The sequence below is a fragment of the Saccostrea echinata genome, unplaced genomic scaffold (genome assembly GCF_033153115.1).
Source record: "Saccostrea echinata isolate AGI-Se365-2 ecotype Australia unplaced genomic scaffold, CSIRO_AGI_Sech_v1 ptg000001l, whole genome shotgun sequence".
NCBI lineage: Eukaryota > Metazoa > Mollusca > Bivalvia > Ostreida > Ostreidae > Saccostrea > Saccostrea echinata.
Window position 1 is genome coordinate 28,048,949 of NW_026889750.1, and position 22,083 is coordinate 28,071,031.

The following is a 22,083-nucleotide window of genomic DNA, read 5'->3' on the forward strand; positions in this document are numbered from 1 at the left end:
AACCACGTGTATTCAATGTGTTTATAAACATCCTGTGTGCACCCCAGGAAGTGGCCTCCTATGCCCCGAAAGAAATAGTTCCTGTCAAAAACCTTTAATATTTTACAAAGTACATAAAATATCCTAAGCACAGATACCAAAAATGTAAAAATAGAATAAGGGAAATTAAAAAATTTCTCACAATAAAAAAAATATTTCTTTATTATGTATGGAACTACAATTGACTAAGTTCATTTTGATTGGTCAATTACCGGTGTGATACCTTGAAGGACCTTTGAAGTTGTCAGAATTTTTTCATTTTTGCACCTGAGATTTCTTAACTAACTGTCACTAACATCCTGAAGTCTGGGGATCTAATTCCCATTATTGCTGGAGATATGATGCATTTATCTCCCTTACTCCAGAGCAGTCAAGAATACACACTGAGCACTCTGACAGAAGTTTTTTGTGCATATTTTGAAGCAGAATTTCATCCCTAATAGACTAAGCCTGGCAACCAATTTTGTATCCGTGGAGAGTATATGCATTGTTCTTCACAACAAACAAAAAATAATTCACAAGTCTGAGACCATTATGCAATTATTATATAACAAAATTGCATTTTACCCTCCTAAGAATGAAAAAATTTACAGAAATTGTTAAATATTAGGCTGATAATAAAATCTGCATCTGGTCAATTTATGTTCCAAATAAAGCCTAGGTACTTGTCTACAACCTGCTATGCAGAAGTTTATCTAAAAGCTGTGTTGTAACACAGGGCAGTCCAAGTTCATTTTGATTGGTCAATTACCGGTGTGATACCTTGAAGACCATCTGTCGACAACAGGTGTCCAAAGTATGGCACTTCAGTAAGACCAATAACAAGCTTGTCGGAGTTCAGCTTTACACCCTTCTCGCGCAATCGCAAAAGGACTGCTCGCAGGTTTGCGTCGTGCTCTTCTCATGTTTTTCCGTACACGAGGATATCATCAACAAGTGTAGTAACACCATCTAGTCCCTCGTAAATCTCATCTATTTTGCGCTGAAATTCGTCTTGAACGGACTTTATGCCAAATGGCATCCGAAGAAATGGGAACCTACCGAAAGGGGTGTTGAAGGTAGTTACAAATGACGACTTTTCAGACAACTTAATTGCCCAATATCCGGAACGTGCGTCAAGTTTTGAAAAGTATCGAGCGCCGTTTAAGCTGGGAATTATGTCTTCCAATGTTCTCATGGGGTAATGAGGTCGCAATATAGCCGAATTCAAATCACAGGGATCTAGACAGACTCCTAACTTTCCGGAGCTGGGTTTCTCAGTCAATGCTAATGAATTGACCCACCTTGTAGGTTCTGTAACCCTTGTAATAACACTGCATTTCTCCATACGCTCTAGCACTTCTCGCAGTTTCTCTCGAAGTGCAAACGATATTCTTCGCGGGGGGGGGGGGGGTGACTGCAGGTATTGCATTCTCGTCAATACGTATTTCGCATTCGCCAGGAAATAGTCCGATACCCTCAAAAACATCTTTAAATTCTGTTCTGCGAGAACAGAACGAGTGTCAAGGTGTACAACTGTTGCGCGCGTTTGTATACTTGAAACATGACTCGACGACCATAACTAGATGAATCAGTTTCAGATCTAAACAGGATTTCAAACCAAGAATAGGTACAGATTCAGTTTTAACAATGAAAAAAATCTGCATTAATGGCAGTGTCATCATGTGCACATAAAAGATTCTGCTCACCCAACGTTTCTAACTTTAACCCACCATAGTCAGATAAATGTTTTGTTTGTTTGCGTAGACTGCTAAGAGTACCAATGCTCTTGAACTGACCGACAGGCAAGATGTTAACCTGAGACCCAGTATCTAATTTAAATCTTACAGGGACCCGACCGGGACCTATGTGTAGGCATGTGAATGCTTGATCTGGGCTAGCATGGGGTTTAGATTTAAATTTCAATGCTATCAATACTAAAATTACAATCACTCTCTGTTCCTTCCCCATACTCTGGTTGTGTGGTTACCTCACTAACCCTAACAGAAGCAGATGAGCGACATACAGGCGCTAAATGGTTCCATTTTTTACATTTGTCACACTGTTTCCCCTTTGCAGGGTTTACTTCAACAGAAAATGCCCAATAAACACCAAATGGTCCCACCATATACATAATGACTACATCCTTCTTTTGCTAATGATTCCAACCGCTATGGTGTTCCACATACACATCATTTTCCATGTAAGAATAGTGTCTTTCTGACATACTTTCTATTTATCAATAAAAATATGCATTATGACTACTAGTCATAATGCATATTTTTATTGATAAATAGAAAGTATGTCAGAAAGACAGTAGGCTTCTGTCACTGAAATTACAAAAGAGAAAGCAGCAAAAATCTGTACACATATTTTAGGGAAGGGTGGGTGGGTGAAATTTGCAACATGTCTGCCCTTCTAGCTTTTTCGGTAGATTATCAAAATCGGGGTCATAAGGTGCTTGATTATATTGCGTCATCTATTCAAAACTCATAGTCTCAATTAATGTTTAACCACTACCAAGAACGCACAAGTTATCGCCCTTGCACTGGTATTAAAAGCATTTATCACAATATGGTGATAAATGCAATTAATCCCAGATGCAATGAATAGTAACAAATATTAATTTTAATCACATTTATTGTGAAACAATGATTACATTTTGTGGCAACTATTTGTCACAATCTATTTATACATAGATGTAAATACCCCGGCGGAACCCATGGCCAGGGAATCACTACCACTGCCTGACCTCCCTAGATCCTTGGCGCGATAGCGCCCCCACAGGTGACTGTGGTGGGAACAGACCTCTTGGTACCAACAAGAGTGAGTGCCGCATCAAATGAATGAATTCAAGTTCTGATTCCGGCCCTAACTCTATACCTGCCTCCCCTGGAATACAACAACAACCTGGGGACAATACCCCCAGGGGTAGGCCCCAACACTTGCCTTTAGTACCCACAAAGATCAAGCTGGTCCCTCAGGTACCGCTGAGGTAACCCCAAATTAATCCTCCCCAGTACTGAGGATATTTTGAGCCAGACATGAGAGAATTCCTCATTCGTGGTAATCCCCGAATTCCGCCAGATGAACTTGTCTATACAAGTTCACCCGCCACTAACGCGTTAGGTATATACATGTTAGTTTTTAATTCATTCCATTTCACCCACCTGACCTGTAAATTTCAAATTTTATAAATGTTTATGCATAATAGACACTTGTAAGCTATTTATTCCATGTAATCAAGACTCATCTTTGATTAAACTTATATCAGACCAAATAATTGTATGAGGCGCCGTTTTGGAATTTACTGCCAAAAAGTGATATCACCTATTCGAATAGGTGGTATCACCTATTCAATTGGTGATATCACCTATTCAAATAAGTGATATCACCTATTCAGCTTCTAAATAGGTGATATCACCTATTCGAATAGGTGATATCACCTATTCGAATAAGTGATATCACCTATTCGAATAGGTGATATCACCTATTTGATTTGAATTGGTGATATCACCTATTCGAATAGGTGATATCACTTATTCGAAAAGGTGATATCACTTATTCGAATAGGTGATATCACCCATTCAAATAGGTGATATCACTTATTCCTTTTGAATAGGTGATATCACTTATTCGAATAGGTGATATCACCTATTCAAATCAAATAGGTGATATCACCTATTCGAATAGGTGATATCACTTATTCGAATAGGTGATATCACTTAATCATTTTTAATAGGTGATATCACTTATTCGAATAGGTGATATCACCTATTCAAATTATTTATGAAATAACAACTGCTCCCAAGACTATAGCCTTTAATTCTCATTTACTTTCACTTTCGTTTTATAACTTACATGTACCATTCTTGCAGACAATGGATTACAGCTTCGCATTTAGTTTTAAGCACCCCAGTAGAATTTGTAGTTTTGTTTTGCTTACAAATTATATTAATTACACTTATCTATCATGTATACTATAGGAAAATTCAAAGGGTCTGTAAGTCTCGTTGACTTTCACTTTCGTTTTATAACTCCCGGATACCTGAGCGTTCTTGGAGACAGTGGATTACTAATTTACTTAAGTTGTAAGCATCGCAGTGGAGTTATTAAACTTTTAGTTTGTTTTGATTCCCGATTGCTGCAAAGAAGAGGAGAAAATGGATTGATAGATGCAGGTAAATAGCGTTTAATTGCTTTATTTTTTCATTACATATTAACGTAAACACAAGTAAGCTATCCCTAACAAAAAAATACTATAGTAAACTATAGTTAACTATAGTTTACTATAGTTAACTATAGTACCAAAGTAAAAACTTTGGAACTTTGATTTACTATAGTAAAAACTTTGGAACTTTGATTTGCTATAGTGAAAACTTTGGAACTTTGATTTACTATAGTAAAAACTTTGGAACTTTGATTTACTATAGTAAAAACTTTGGAACTTTGATTTACTATAATAAAAACTTTGAAACTTTGATTAAGTACGATAAATCCCATGGAATTACGTCTTTGATTCCCATTCTTTACAATTTATGATATTTCAAGTTTAAGATTCATAAAAGCTTTAGAGAACATTTTGAAAACCCGATCCCTCCCCTAAAAGAATAATGTACAAGATATGAATTTTAATGTAAAAGTTGTCGCTTGCGCCGATAAATAAGCAATATTTACTGCAATGTATTTAATTTTAATGTAATGCAGATGAAACGTAAGTCTTATTTATGGAGAAAAAATATCATATTATTAAAAAAAATTGTGTCATTTAGAATGAAAATATCTGCTTCATCAACTCCAGTCAACATATATTTTTTTTAATTTATAAATGTAAATATTGCATTTGAATTAACTACTTTGTATATTTAAATAAAGATGTACAACAAAAACCAGCCCCAACCAACCCCATAAATACCCCCTCCCCCAAAAACGGCTAAATAATAAAAAAAAAATAATAATAAAAATACATAAGTTGTTAAACTAATGAAAAAAACTTTGAAAATTTGATTAAGTATAGGGAAAACTTTGAAACTTTAATTAACTATGGTAAAAACTTTGGAACATTGATTTACTATTATAGTAAAAACTTTGGTACTTTGATTTACTATAGTTAAAACTTTAGAACTTTGATTTACTATAGTGAAAACTTTGGAACTATGATTTACTATAGTAAAAACTTTGGAACTTTGATTTACTATAGTGAAAACTTTAGAACTTTGATTTACTATAGTAAAAACTTTGGAACTTTGATTTACTATAGTAAAAACTTTGGAACTTTGATTTACTATAGTGAAAACTTTGGAACTTTGATTTACTATAGTTAACTATAGTAAACTATAGTTAACTATAGTTTACTATAGTATTTTTTTGTTAGGGATATTCCGAGGGGGCCAAGATTAGCTAACATACTTAAGCATAAAGGGAAAATTAAATCGTTTTTATGCTAAAGTCGTCTGTATTCAAAAGGTACGCTTATCTACAGATTGGTTTCATAAATTTAAAGCATTGATTTAGCTTACAATGGTATATAATTTGGAGTATTGGACAGGTAGACATGAGATTGGGATATTGAATGCGATGTCATTGAAAGCAAATAAAAAAAATAGATGATTGTTCCCAAATGCATCGACCAAGGGAATACAAAGTTGAATACCACGTCGATAACATTTGATCTTTGTAGAAAACACATTCTTTTTTTTTAATTTAATTACTACAATAAATAAAAGTGGTCAGCTCGTTCTGTAGGCTAACCTGTCTATTCAGAAATAAAAATGGTCACACACACTCTAAAAATAATCATTTTTTATTCTACAAAGAAGAAGGCATTTTTTCATTTACACATACAAACTGTATTAACCGCCAAGTTTCATGACCCCCCCCCCCCCCCCCCTTTCCAATACACCTACAATTATGAGACAATCTGATTAAAATCAGATCTTTGTTACGCTCCGAAATTCTGATGGTCGCTGTACAAAGATCTGATCTTTGTACAGCGATCATCAGAATTTCGGAGCGTAACAAAGATCTGATTTTAATCAGATTGAATTATGAGACACACTTTTTTTTTCTTGAAATAGGCATTTTTCTCCATTTGTCATTATATATTACAGGGCTGCACAAGGTACTGAAAAAGGGACAGTGCTTTGAGTGAATGTGTTATCCATGTATCTGCTAATGAAGCAGATCCCCCAGTTATTATACTCATGAAGTGTGACAACTTCCAACTTCCAAGTTATTAATGACGGAACTCCATTTAAATCAGGTACAAGTTAAAGTTTAGGCTGCACAATTCTTTATTACAATATTCAAAAATTAATAATTCAGGATCAAGTTCACACAAGCTCACATTCCATGGTTGCACTTACAGCACCATTATGCAAGATAAATTTGTTATGATACATGTTCATGTTAAATAGTCAAATTCGATTGGTTTAAAAAAACATTTGTTAACAAGTACTATTACCATACTGCATGCCAAACATTACATACCAATGGTTGAAAATGCATGACTACGGGTAACAGTATATACAGTAATAAAAAAATGTTAACTGTGCAGAATTTTTGCACGTTCGTTTCACCATGATGTTTTCTTTAAAATGCATTCTATAACAAGAAAAATATTACCTGTTTATTTTGGGTGATGTGAAATTCTTACCCCTTAAAAACCATTGCTGACCGAGGCGAGGTCAGCGATGGTTTTTTTGTGGTATAACAATTTCACGTTATCCTACTAAACATGTAATATTTTTACGTTATATGTACTTCTATTTGTAAATGTTAATGGCTGTGAAAAACATAAATATTTATAAATTAGTAAAATCAATTTAATACACTATAAATACACAAAAGGACAAATTTGTACATGATTCTCTATGATTAGGCTAATTAGTTTATATAAAGGATGTAAATGGGCATGCTGTATCATTGTTAATATTCAAGAAAGTGTTCACTGTTTTTCTTGTAGATCCTCCTTTCCATCTGATGTTTTCCAGGTTTTTGTGAAAAGTTCTCTTAAAAATGGCACCATTCAACTACAAATACTATGTCAGTGGAACTGTGATACCAATCAACTGCTTATGACACTGTTAATTGGCAGAGAATTTTTTTTTTTTATTTGTGACAAGCAATCTGTTTCAAACATTTTATACCTGCAAATTGGTACATGTACTTCATGAAATGCTTGAAGGATGCTAAAGGCTACTGAAATTCCAAGCCAGATGAAATTCAAAAGGATTGATACAAAAGTCATTTAAAGTTTTCTATTCTTAGTGATGAGTGTTTTTCAGGATGCCCTCTGATATCATAGGTACAAATGGTCACTGTCCTTTGTTAGTTACACATGCAGACAACTTATTAAGGCAGTGATATAAGTAGCTCGAAGTGATGCTTTATTGTTTTCCTCAGATTTATAACCTGGATTGATCTCTGATGCAGTAATTTAAAGCCATGTCTTTTCACTGTCACAAAGTACTGAAATAAAAATAATTTTGATTAAAATATTTTTTTTAATTCACATCATTAAATTTTTAAGCTACAGAAATTCAAATTAAAACATGATTGTGACGTAAACCTTTTGTTTGTGTTGTCGATTCTATAGCTTAATGTTGAGCTAACTCCTCAAACAATCCATTAAGTTACCTGTAAGTGTCCATTCTTTTTGGAAAACTGTCCATTCTTTTAAGAATGGACAGTTTTTTCAAAAAGAATGGACAGTTAAAACAAACAGAATGGAGAGTTACAGGTAAACTTTGGAATGTGTTCAAGAGGGAAACGAAAACAAATATATTAAATACTTTTTAATTTACATGTAAATAACAAAAAGAACGCGGAGACCAAAGTTAATCCAGAACACAATGTCTACACAGCATCCATTCGATTTTACTCTTTTAAATCCATGAATGATGCACACTATTTCAATACCCAAAACTTGATTTTCACAAAACTTGAATTTAAATGACACAATTTCACATTTGATTTAAATTTCGGAAAAATCATTCCCTCGAGGAGAATTTATTTTCAGATAGAAATGCGTCTAATATTAAATCCTCCACCCAGAAAACAGTTTGCACTATGAACACTGCACTGCTGCAGTCAATATTAATTACGGTAGAAAATGAATAAAAATGAAACATTTCCCGATTTGATTTGAAAAACATTTCAGGTCGAAGATTGGCTCATGGCTAATCCAACACTCGGAACACAATTTGCATCTCACCATTACACTGCTGCAGTTAATATATCCTCAGAAATAGAATTCAAATAAAACATTTCCAGGTTTGATTTGAATTTGATCATCTGTTTCTGTTGTCGAAGTTCATTTTTGGGTCAAAATTTGGCTAATATTTCTTTTAATCTTCCTTTTCTGTTTCCAGATCCAAATATCACTAATTTTGTGCATATTTTGGTTTATAAGATATTGATTCTGTCATATACTCTCTCCATCACAGGAGAACATGTATACCTTTACAACGCAAACTGTAAACTGATTTTGAAGCATCGCATACTTGTATAAATACTAGTATCCCGCAAAATCCACCTGTAACTGTCCATTCTTAAGACAAAAACCTTTTGTTTTTGCATCTGGAAACACAATGGCTTATTCAACAAATTGCTCTGCATCCCTAGCTTACCTGTGACTGTCCATTCCGTAAACAATGAACTTGCCATTGTATGTGTGCTACCTGTCATTTTGTACATTTTATATTTAATTTTCAAAACAAAGGAAATCATGTTTTAAGTAGGAGAAAGGCCTCAAACTGTCCATTCTGTGAGAGAAAGAACTAATCTCGGGCCTACGGCCCTCGATTAGTTCTTTCTCTCACAGAATGGACAGTTTTCGGCCTTTCTCCTTTACTTAATTACCTATTAGTAAATAGAAATCTTTAATTGATTAGCAAGCCTTTGCATTGTCAGATCCTTTTCTGAAAGGACCATTTACCTTTAACAATGTCAGGACAGGTGAGGCAACTGGCTGGTCTTCATGCTGGAAGTGTGTCTTAACTCTGTAATCTTTTTAAACAAAACCATCCAGTGATGTCCTAAGATTGCCAGATGAGGAGACATATACCTGTATTTAAGAAAGATTCTGTAACATGACATAGAATTTTTGCAAAGCTTGATGCACAACTGATGGTAACTTAGGTGCCTGCAAAATAATAAATCTGGCACATATTTATTTATTTGATACAAATCAGAACAAAATTTTTCCTTTTACAGAACAAATTATTTTTATTATAAAGAAAAGAGAAATGCATATGTACTGTGTTAATACATATAACCTGTATTATTGGATATTTTCACCCCATTCTAATTTTTAAAATATTCACTCTTTCACCCTTGAAAACAATTTTGCCCTTTTAAAATTTGATCAGACACATTTGTGTTTAAAAGATATATGCTGCCTTCTTCCAATTTGTCCCATTTTAAATTCACCTACTTGTAAGGAGGGCTGAATGAGAAAAATAAAACTTAACTGGGGCGAAAAATTTCCAGAACAAAGTACCATTACTTGCCTGCCTGTTGTACTATAACTCCTCCAGCCTTACAATATTCTATAATCATTGCATTCATGCGATACCCCCCAGTGGATTGATGGTCTCTTTTCCAAATTATATGCACTTTCTAAAAAGAATGAATTTGTCAATTTATAAAATTTAGTATTACAAGTTAATAAAGACAGTAAAACAATGTTAACAACATTTATATGCAAATGAACCTCTGTACAAATCACTTATGATTGACAACTTGTACGGAATATATCGAATACCCTTAATTTTGACATTTGGAAACTCAGCATTAAGGCCAAACAAAAAAATATGTGTGGTTCCGGTAACACCTCCAAAAAAATAGGGTAGGTAGGTAGGGTTTTTTTTTTTTTTTTTTTTTTTACAAAATGATTTTCTAAATTTTTCTAAATAATACGTATTTCTTTTTGTTAGCATAAGTGAACTATTTTATGTGCAGAGTGTTAGATATGTTTTCTCTTAAGCATATGGATTAGATACGTGCTTTAATGTGTGAATAAAATGTCTTGGGTATTTAAACAGTTGTTTGCTGATTCTATTCATTTGAGTTCATACTCATCTAGAAAATACAATGTTTGAAGAAAATCAGCATGAGCAAATTGAATTATTTAACTGTTATTTGGATATTATATTTCCTTTTTTTAGAATGTTAAGTTTTTACGAAGATTATAAGTGCTGTCCTTGTTTTTAAAGGATGATACATGTATTAATTTCAGAATTGTATATTATAAGTAAAATTAATGGATATCTTAAGCATTATACATTAAATCTTAAATACAGATCATGATTTCTCCATCGGAATCTGCTGCGGAAGTCTTTATACAGGTATATAAAATCTAAAATTGTACATTATAGAATGCGAAAAAACAGAAATATTTTGTGAAGAGCTGAGTGTATAACTCATAACTAATAAATGTTTTGTTTATTTTGAATTCAGTCTTTTCCAACTATGGTTCAGAAAAGAAATGTTTTATTTGTGGATGAACAGAGTGAAGAAGAAAATAAGTGGCATTTCAATGAAGTGTTAAATATACTAGTCAACATTGGTAGGGGGCACCCTAGTTATGAATATGAAACAAATATTTTTAAATCAAAAATAATGAAAACACAGTCTTTTCTTTTTGTAAAAAATAAAGTCCAAGGTGAACATCCTTTTTTTAAAATCAGTGTTTATAAATGAAATTAATTACTTTTATCCAGAATAGTTCTTACTTTACTTAATAATAAATTTTGAATGATAAACTAGAAAATGGACATAAGAGTTCTGCTAAGAGCTGTCAGAGGAAAAGAATGTGACACCTATACTTTGTACAGTAATGTTTAAAACAAAATAAATCACCTAAGCAAGATGAAATAGAATCATTCAAATTTGTCAGAATTACAAATATTTAATATTATTAAAATTTTAAATCCTTTCATGAAACCTTTTTGCCTCATTGAAGACTTCATACTTCCAAGCTCATTTCTCATATATATTGGCGTTTTGCAAGTTGACTTTATTCAGGTAAAATCAGCAGTCTTCTTTTTCACTTTTCCTCATGAACTGTTTTTTTTCTACTTTCGGTTTAAAAGAAACGATCCTGATATAAATTATTTAACAATTTACAAGTTAATTTATCTTACACATTGGGCTAATTCTTGCGTAATCAATGCAATCAAATAAATGTTTTCTCATTTTATCTTCCCCCCTAACTCCAAAAAACGTTACCTGGCCAGCTGTCTGTGTGCTTTCAAGTCAGAAGTGATTTCCTATCCTGACTTCACACCTTTGCGTGCATTAAATAATAAAGGGGCTAATCAGCATGCACTTGTTATAAACCAGCTGTAAACAGAGCAACTAACTGAATCTCGCCAATCTTGGGCTTATTTATTTAATTTTTGCGACCAAAAAAAAACAAACAAACAAAAAACATGGCGCTGGAAAAAGGTATACTGCTGCGCCATGCTAGCTTGCTTTAGATTTAACACCATCAAACACTTGCACTACGTGTTGAAACGATTTTTGCATGGAGGCCGCCATTGCTGGAACTAAAACTAATACCAAAGTGGATGATGGAAATCACAGAAAATTCCGGAAAATAAATACGAAAATTGCCAAAAAAAAGTTTAGGGTCAGGGATCTAAAATAGGGACAGTCGGGTAACGGGAACCACACATATTTTTTTTTATTTGGCCTAATAATATTCCATACATGATTGAGCTGTCACCTGATGAACCTTTGTTATTCTATTTTCTATTTTTATTTTTTATATGCTTTATATGTATATGAATTATGAGAGTAAATGTAAGTCCAAAAACTTATTTTGTGACATCAATATCATACCTGTATTTGAGTTGCCTTTTTGAGGATATACCGGGTAGATTATTCAAAGTCAATGTACATGTAGTCTTAGATGCTGCAGTTCTCTTGTACTTTAGCTATAAAATAAATCTTAATGTATACAATTGTGTAAGATGAAAGAATATTTCAAACACTGCATGAAACAGACCAAAACTTTAACCAAAATATCCTCTATAACATGCTCTCTAAACTGAAGAATATGGTTATATAATTGCAGTCATATCAATTTTGTTCAATGATAAATGCAGAGAGAATTTGCAGAATATATAAAGAAAGTCTTATCGTTGGGATCGGGAAATAAGCAGGTCTAGTACTATCTCTTAATTTAGCTATATAGCTTGAAATAGCTATATAGCTTTATTAAGCTATTCAAAATAGCTTGATTTAGCTATTTATATGCAGTTTTTCACAAAAATTATTTTGGTAAGAAATCGACAAAAAGTCGCATGTATTTGACCATTCATATATGTGCTATGGGCTATCGAAACAACAAGCAAAATCAAAGATAGCTCCAACTTTGCAACTTTTGATTACTTTTAAGCAAAAGATAAATTTCTATTATTTGAGTAACTGTCCACTACCTTGTGTGCATTGAGGCATGGATAAGTATGATTGCTTCTCATTGAATGTACTGAATTATTACCAATCAATTATCTTGTTGACTATAATTGGCCTCCTTTATAAATTCATTGCAGAAGTAACTGTATCAATTGCGTATGTAGCCCAAAAACTTTTAGAACTTTGAGTACAAAGTCTCTTTTGTTTCTATTTTAATGATCTCCCCTTGTTTAAGGGTCACAACCCTAGTTTTAGTATAAACGGAAGCCCTTGGCCCAAGGATACCCTGTGACAAATTTGACAATAATTGGCCAAAGGGTTCTTGAGTTATGGCCCATATTCTAAAAAGTTTGCGCACACCGCACAAATGGCCATAGCATTAGCTCTTTGGGCCTTTGGCTCGAAAGAGCTGAAAATGAACCTCTTACATTGATTTTTGGTCGATATTTTGTACAGTTTTTTGTATAGTTTTTTGATGAACAATGTACAGTATTTTCACCCAAATTCCTGTATTTTGAGGACTGCTGTACAGTATTTGGGCCTAAAAATTATCACATGTATGCAAGGAGATTTTAATGAGTGAGTTTTAAATGCATCAATTTCAGATGATTTCAAGGTTGAGTATCATCACTGCACCAAGGTGCGACTTTTTGTGCATGCTGAGAAAAGTACACATTTAAGAAAAAGTGATATAAAATAGCTAAATTAAGCTATTCTGAATAGCTTAATAAAGCTATATAGCTAAATCAAAAGATTGTACTGGACCTGATAAGTGCTTTCAAACATTGAATACTTAAAAAACTAGACCTACTGACATGCAACAGCTAAATTTTTGTTGATAACTGAAGTGTATTCTGAACAAATTATTTACCCAAACAAAGGTGATGCTGTCACAAGATGACGTTCGTACCCATCTGACACTTACACTACTCCTCCTTAATCAGCTGGTAATAACACCATTATCCTCGAATTCAAGAAAAATCTGTTAATAAATTAGTTGGAATGATGATAACAAAACTATTCTAATCAGATACAAATGTATAATATAAGACTTCTATTTCACCCAAGAATACCCAAGAAACAGGTGACATTCTCTGACTTGTTTACCTGTACTTCGATCGAAATTCTCCTCCTACTTGCTCGCACCCATTCGAATAGGTGATATCACCTATTCATTTCCAATAGGTGATATCACCTATTTGAAAAAGTGATATCACCTATTCGAATAGGTGATATCACCTATTCGAATAGGTGATATCACCTATTCAATTTGAATGAGTGATATCACTTATTCGAATAGGTGATATCACCTATTTGAATAGGTGATATCACTTTTTGGCAGTAAATACCAAAACGGCGCCTCATATAATTGACACACTTTGGACTAATAACTTGCGGCATAAGCAGGAACATTCCATACTATGAAACAATAATGATCCAGGCGAGATGCTCAGGTCCTTGAAACCTAAATGCACCACCCAAGTGCATTTTAATTTATTCTAAAACAAAGAGTCGGATTCCTTCAATCTAATTTCCCTCACTCCAAACCCATTTTTTTTCTTTTTATCAAATTGAGGGCTTTTCCCTCAAGGACAAATGTTTTCTCTTTGGGTAGCTCAGAATCCTATGAATGCCATATCCCAGACTACACACAATCTGCAAAAACTTTCGAAAAGTAATGTGTATTTACCTATGATATTTCTTCGAACTACATCATTATAGTTACCGGTAATCATATTATAGAGGGAAAATTATCCAATCTCAAATATATTTTCAGGAAATGCAAATGAAAAGCACCAGCTATGCAATTTTTAATTGTAAATTGATGAAAAAATTTATTTTAGAATAAACATTTACATGTATAGCTATCCCGGCATTGGGGGGTGGGGGGATTGCATGTAATTAATACTTTTATGGTATTTTAGTTCTTATATTTCTTCAATCGTTATATAAAACATACCTGTAGTATAAAAAGCATTTGCTATCGTTGGAAGCTTAAGACATCAAATATAACTTCAAATTTCATATCATGATTAACAAGCTTTGGCAATTAAAGCAAGGTTGAAGGAAATTTGATTTATCTTAAGATTTTTAAATACTTTTATGGGATACAAATGTTTACTTTTTCCAGTTTTTAGACTACGAACTTGAGTTGCGTGAATAAAAATTGTTGCACGAAAAGGTTTGAATTTCGACTATATTCCTTTGGTTACGGACGGTCGCATAATATTTGGTCCGCCTCGTTTAAAGGTCCGGGGGGACCTAATACGATAACATATAAGGTCCGGCCTGCCTCTATAATAAAAGGTCCGCCTTTGGTTTAATATGCAGATTTTTCTCCTTTATTGATTCGAAATTAATTTGCTTGATTAATCTTTTTAAATTATTTAAGGTATAGTTGTTATAAAAGTGTCCCTCCCAGCAAAATGGAGTTCCAGGGACGTATACATGTATGTACATTGTATATATACTAACAGGGTCAAGTCTTGCGATACCTCGCTAGTTGCTGGATTTCGTTAGTCAATTTTAATTAATTATATTTCTAATACTATGATATATTTCAGTACAAAACCTTAAATTATCTATCAAAAAATTATTAAAAAATTGATGTCAGCACTGATTAACTGTTAGCTCCTTATCGTAGTACATACCTCCCAGGTAGTGCACAAAACAAAAAATATAAAGATGCAAAGATCTGTTGATCGAGTTACCTTATGGGAAAATCATGTACGATCTGTGTCTTTTTATAGTTTAAGTGATATCAATATTATCATTGCAAAATAAAAAAAAAATACATACAATGTATATATAATACGTATACCTTCACTGGCACATTGTTCAGTATACATGGTATATAGTGTTCGTAAGTCCAACAATGATCATTTCATTACAGTCTCTTTCCTAACAACGTTCGACTTCCACTTCCCCAAAAGAATTTTCATATCTTTCGAAAGATATTTCATTATATTATTAATAATAATTATGCATAATTCTTACGATTCATATTGTACCTAACTATAAAATAATTGGAGGGTCACTGTGACGGGAACTTGTGTTACGGTGTACTAGCCTATCCCGTTGTTGTTAAAACAACATGTCTGTGCATTGGGGGTAGGCCTATTGTCTCACTTGACGAAACTTGAAGTCGCATATCCCTCGTGTTTTTTTAACCATCGTTTCTTATTCAGTTAAAGACTAACGATTATTTCATTCTATTGATATTGCCCCGGGGTTAACACTGGTTAAGGAAGATGTGCATTAATTGGCAAGATCAAACCAAAGTCAATCGAGTTGAACATTTTAAGCAATAACCCCCCCCCCCCCCCAAAAAAAAAGAAAAGATTATAAATGGTCTTGTTGTATTTTTGGTGGGTGGGGTATAACAAAATTATGCTGATACATGTCAAATAGTTTAAAAAGTACTGATGTTGTAGACTTTCCTCCCGCATTAATATTTTTTCCCGGAAAAACGAGCTTGGGTTTAAAGACCCCTCCCCCTTTTGGAAAATGAGCCTAGCATAGGATTTTATTTTCGGAATTTTTTTTAAATATTGTTCATTTCATTCCCTACATTTTGTAGTTTTCATTTCTGACATTTTAAAATTTTCATCTCTGACATTTATCATCATAAAGTACTTTTCCGGCAATGAAAACAGAATTGAAATTTCCCTTATAAAAAAAAAAAATTAAAGAATAAATCAAGAACAATTCATTGATTTCCAAATAGTAAGTTCTGCTTATATTTAAAAGAATCTTATGATGATTTTATCCTCGGACACATGTAAGTGTTGTGAATTTTTGTTCATCTTTTCAAATCAAGATAATCAGATTGAATTTGAGATCAGAAAGGTTAAGATAGAATTTATGACATAAAGAAACTATGTTTGAGGGAATAAAGTAATCAAAGTTGAGGGGATTCTGTTTTTCGGTGCTTTCAAACACATATAATTTAGTGGGCATTAAAATTTGGTGATCAAAAATTGCATGATTTATTATTGAAATTATTGCATTTTATTACTAGACTTTGTATGTTTACTAGACTTAGTGTTGATTGTATTGTAAAATGAAAACAAAAAATGTCGGAAATGCAATGCAAAATTTCGGAAATTTTTTTAATGACATGCAGCGAACTTGGAAGAAACAACCCCGGCTTTATTATCCACCATAGGAAATACTCATTACACTTCAGTACAGAATTTTCTCCTTTTCCACCTTCTTACTAGGGAGAATCTTATCCACCCATACTATTTACAGAGGGGTTTTACAGAGCAACTTGACATTTATTTCCCTCTAAAATAAAAAGGAAAGTGTCTGTTGAGTTCGTGGCTGATATAAAAATTCATAAAACACCACCAAGTCGTGTTCTTCTGTTAATATTTTTTATATTTATTTTGATTTTGGTTTAAATTAGATTTTCTACGACTTTTAGCGACTATTTCTTTTTTTTTAATTTACATGTATGTGTGTGTGATGGGGGGGGGGGGGGTTATAGTTCTCTTGTTGCGCGTCATCAACATTACTAATTAAATAATAATATATATCCTTGGTCCCTTCAGACAGATGTTTATGGTTGCATATAGATATACAATACAGTAGACACATGTCATCTGCAAATGTACATAGAGTGGATAATTAATTAACAATAAGGCCAAAATAAAAAGTACCTTTGTTTCCCCTAACGCGACCGACCCAATTAAATCGCGCCGACTGAAATTTTTTTAAAAATAAGATTATTCAAATATTTTTTTTATGTTTATCAACTTTAATTAAATACAATTTCATCAAAATCCTTTTTTATCAGAACGGCCGATTTTGTTCTACTGTGATTTTCATGCACTTGTTGGAAACAAAATGACACCCACAACATGTGGTCACAGAGGGTTAGTTCGCGTCTTTATAAAACAACGGCGATATATCAACCTTCTGCCCTTAGCTTATTAGAATACTACACTCTTGAAACATTTCGTTAATAAAATATACCATGACTAATAAAGAGTGTTTTGGTGGTATTTACAAACCTGTAAAACTAATTTACTGAGTAAGCATGGTAAGGCCCGCTGGATGAGCAGACGAGGGGCCCATCTTGTGAAATTATCAATCAATTTCACTGCATTTTATTTAGAGTTTTGATCTCATAATTAGTTCATCTATGTTTACTATATGGGACCACATATGTGTCTGCATATTTCATCCTGATGAATAAAATTCAGACGTCCATTCTTTATGCCTTTTATTCATGGGTTAAACATCGTGACTATGACATTGTGTATACATTTTTATCATTTTTTGATATGGTTTGGTTCAATTAAATATTGTTTACATACTCTTTCTAAATAGTTTGAAATCATGATTTTAAATTCCTTTGAGAATTGTTAGGATGACAAAATTTTACAATTTGCCCAGTAAAGCTAGGCCTAAAATGTAGACTTGTACTCGGCACTTTCGGCCATTAAGCAAAGAAGGATCTTTTTCGTTCCCGCATCTACTGCGACACAAAGTTTTACAGTCTCATTTGAAGGTCCCGCACTGGGATTTTAACCAGCTCCTTACTTGGAGACTGCAAACGAAATGCTTAAGAACCACTGCACAATTCGAGACCTTTGAAAAAGTACATTGCATGTATAAGCACTGGAAGCTGATAGTAGGTTTGAAAAATATATTAGGATGTTCGGTCTTTGCATATTCGAGAATCTTGTCTTTTTATATAATGATTTCAATAAATTGACACTACAAACTGTGAGATATTTCACAAATTCAATTGAATATTAGTTGTGAATTAATTTACCTTAAATTTTGCTTTTAAACGGCATATGTATGATATTCCGTTTATAAATGGCTTTCTTTTGTACTTTTCTTATTTATAAAGATATTATTCCATTAAATTTCAGAATGTATTTTCAAAGCTGCTGTCGGAAAAAAAAAATTATATACCTACCTACCTACCCAACTTGAGATATTAGGGTCGGGTTAGGGGAAACAAAGATATTTTTAATGATGGCCTAAAGTTTTGTCTTTTTGTCAGCATAAATGAAAAAAAAGGTACACTACTACATGTAGTATATGCAATTCTTATGCACAATTAGGCCATTCCAAGAGTTTTCTAAGTTAATTTAGCGTCCATCCTAAAATTAAAAACCTAATTATATTTTTACCCTGGAAAAACACACGAACCAACAAAGAAAAAAACCCAATAGGAACTTACAGCATTTCCATAATTTTTGCTTTGTAACGGTGAGATACATGTATCTGGGAAAAAAGAAAAACAGAGAGCGGACCTTTTATTATACTGCGTTTTAAGGTCCGCCCTGCCATTTTAGCGAGTTTTTACGCTACGAAAACTTTTAATAAATTCGCCTTGTAATAGTAAGATATCTGAAATACAGAGGGCGGACCTTTTATTATACTGCGTTTTAAGGTCTGCCATGTCTCTTTCTATAGTTTGTATGCTACGAAAATAAACCCTGTTCAAAATTTTCGCCTTGTAATAGTACGATATCTGAAAAACAGAGGGCGGACCTTTTTTATCCTGCGTTTTAAGGTCCGCCCTGCCATTTTGATTAGTTTTTATGTTACGGAAATAAACCCTGTCCAAAATGTTTGCTTTCTAACAGTAAGACATCTGAATTATAGAGGGCGTACCTTTTTTTTATACTGCGTTTTGAGGTCCGCCCTGCCTCTTTTTCTAGTTTTTATGCTACGAAAATAAACCGTGTTCAAAATTTTCGCCTTGTAATAGTAAGATATCTAAAATACAGAGGGCGGACCTTTTATTATACTGCGTTTTAAGGTCCGCCCTGTCTCTTTCTCTAGTTTGAATGCTACGAAATTAAACCCTGTTCAAAATTTTCGCCTTGTAAAAGAACGATATCTGAAAAACAGAGGGCGGACCTTTCTTTATACTGCGTTTTAAGGTCCGCCCTGCCATTTTGATTAGTTTTTATGTTACGGAAATAAACCCTGTCCAAAATGTTTGCTTTCTAACGGTAAGACATCTGAATTATAGAGGGCGTACCTTTTTTTATACTGCGTTTTGAGGTCCGCCCTGCCTCTTTTTCTAGTTTTTATGCTACGAAAATAAACCGTGTTCAAAATTTTCGCCTTGTAATAGTAAGATATCTAAAATACAGAGGGCGGACCTTTTATTATACTGCGTTTTAAGGTCCGCCCTGTCTCTTTCTCTACGAAATTAAACCCTGTTCAAAATTTTTCGCCTTGTAAAAGAACGATATCTGAAAAACAGAGGGCGGACCTTTTATTATACTGCGATTTAAGGTCCGCCCTGTCTCTTTCTCTAGTTTGTATGCTACAAAAATACAAAGGGGGAAAATTTTGAACAGGGGTTTATTTTTGTAGCATACAAACTAGAGAAAGAGACAGGGGAAAATTTTGAACAGGGTTTATTTTCGTCTTGTAATAGTAAGATATCTGAAATACAGAGGGCGGACCTTTCATTATACTGCGTTTTAAGGTCCGCCCTGCCTCTTTCTCTAGTTTTTATGCTACAGAAAAGAACCCTTTCTATAATTTTCTCTTTGTAATAGATAGATCAAAACGGGGGATGAAGGTTTTACTTAGGAATATCTAGGAAAAAGTCTACAAAAATCTTCTTCTTAAGAACAGCAATGTCATGATTAGTCATATTAATATGGAAGCATCATCAGTTAGCATAGATGTACGTTTGTTTAAATCATGACCCCCGGGGTAGGGTGGGGTCACAATGGGGGAACAAAAGTTTTATGTAGGATATATATATATATCGAAAAATCTTCAAAAATCTTCTCCACAAGAACAGCAAAGCCATCTTTATTTAGATTGATATGGAAACATCCTCAGGTATTGTAGATTCAAATTTGTTTAAACCATGATAACCAGTCATATAAAATTAATTTTCCGCCGAAATATAGCCGACTCGGCGTTAAACCTAAGCAATCAATCAATCAATCAAACCATGACCCCCTAAGGGCAGGATGGACCACAATGCACTATCAGGGTTTAGCATGTGAATGTATAGGAAAAATAATTCTAAAACCTTTTTTTCAGTAACAACAAAGCCATGTTTAGTCACATTGATTTAGAAGTATCTTGAGGTAGTGTAAATTCAAGTTTGTTTAAATCATGACCCCGAGGGTAGGGTGGGCTAGCGCTACATCTATAAAAATCATGACACCTGGGGTAGGGTGAGGTCACAATAGGGATTAATGTTTTACATTGGAAGATATGTTAGAATAAATTTGCTGATGAAAAACAGTAGGGCCTTATTGACTCAGGTGAGCGTTGTTACCCATGGGCTCTTATTTTATATCAAGGTCTTGGAAAATCGTAGGACGATTCTTTCATAAAAGGCAGTGACGAATCTGAATATATAATGGTAGTACAATGTATATCTATCTAGAATATATTCGCCACATACAATAAAAAGATATGAGGTCATATTTATTATCCATGTATATCACACAAATGTTATGTTAGAATGATCATTAGTTGTACTGTATCCGTATCTATAGACTTTGGTTCATATAGCATGAAAAAGAGGGGGTATTTAAGTCTTCCGTTCACAACGGAAGACTTATAGTGATTGTATTGTTTCTTTTTATTATTAGGGTCTTCCGAGCTTCCTTCGGAAGACCCTACTGTTATTCTACTGTTTCTTATTATTATTTTATTTTTTTTTTCCCGCCGATTTTCAGCAGGCGATTTCTCGGAGACCTTTTGTCCGATTGCTATGAAACTTTCAGGGTAGATACAATGTATTATTGCCTAAAAACGGTTTTTTCAAATTTTTGATATATACCCCCGTTCATGAGTTATTGCCCTTTAATCGATATTTGGAGGGTCTCTTGTCCAGTAGAATTCTCAATAACGACACATGATATTTGCATGAAAACTGGAGAACTTGTAACTAATACATTGCAGATGCGCAGAACATTAAAATTGTAGGCTAATTTTTTTAAGTTCGGAAGCTATGTGACGGCAAGTTTTAAGAATTATTTTTCCATGAAATTTTGCTGCTTTTTGTTTAATAACTTTTAAACTGATAAAAATTTGGTAAGACATATAGAATAAAAGTTGTGTGTAATTACGAGAACTTTCAGATAACATCAAGAAAAAGGGGCTGGCCCCTATATTCAGGGGACAGCAGGTCATAAAAGTATTTTTTGGATAGCTAAAAATATTAAAATATTATGAAAAAGTTTGAATGACATAATTTCTAACATATTAAATCTTGTCATGTGGTATAAAGAGAAACAAGCTCCGTGCTATATTTTATTCTATTTTATATAATAATTATTCGAGAATCGTACAGGAACAAGTTGTCTACAAACCAGCCACGCCTTTTAGGGCATCGTAACACATGCTTGTACGGTTTTAGATAGTTGTTGTGTTTTAAATAAATTGTTTTGATTCGATTTCTCTGTTTTCTGTTATTTAAATCGTTTATAAATGCAAGTTATTTACACAAGTAAAGGTAAATTAACATTTACAAATGCATCCGTATAGAAAGAGTCTTAATCGGGGCCTCTTGTTTGTAACCTGGATGTAAACAATCACGAGCGGCATTGTGGGAAGAAGACACTAAAGACCCGATATACGAAAAACGTGATTTGATCTGATGCTTTGTTGGCAAATATTTAAAAAAAAGTG

At 33.4% G+C, this 22,083-nt stretch overlaps 1 long non-coding RNA gene across 1 annotated transcript; it reads right to left on the reverse strand.

Annotated features, from left to right (window-relative positions):
- Positions 1–9,552: 9,552 nt before the first annotated feature.
- On the reverse strand, positions 9,553–13,397 carry LOC133174189 (uncharacterized). The gene is made up of 3 exons (XR_009719091.1): positions 13,313–13,397; positions 11,866–11,960; positions 9,553–9,639 (listed from the first exon to the last, which is right to left on the reverse strand). It is a non-coding gene; the product is annotated as an uncharacterized LOC133174189 (long non-coding RNA).
- Between the last annotated feature and the right edge of the window lie 8,686 nt (positions 13,398–22,083).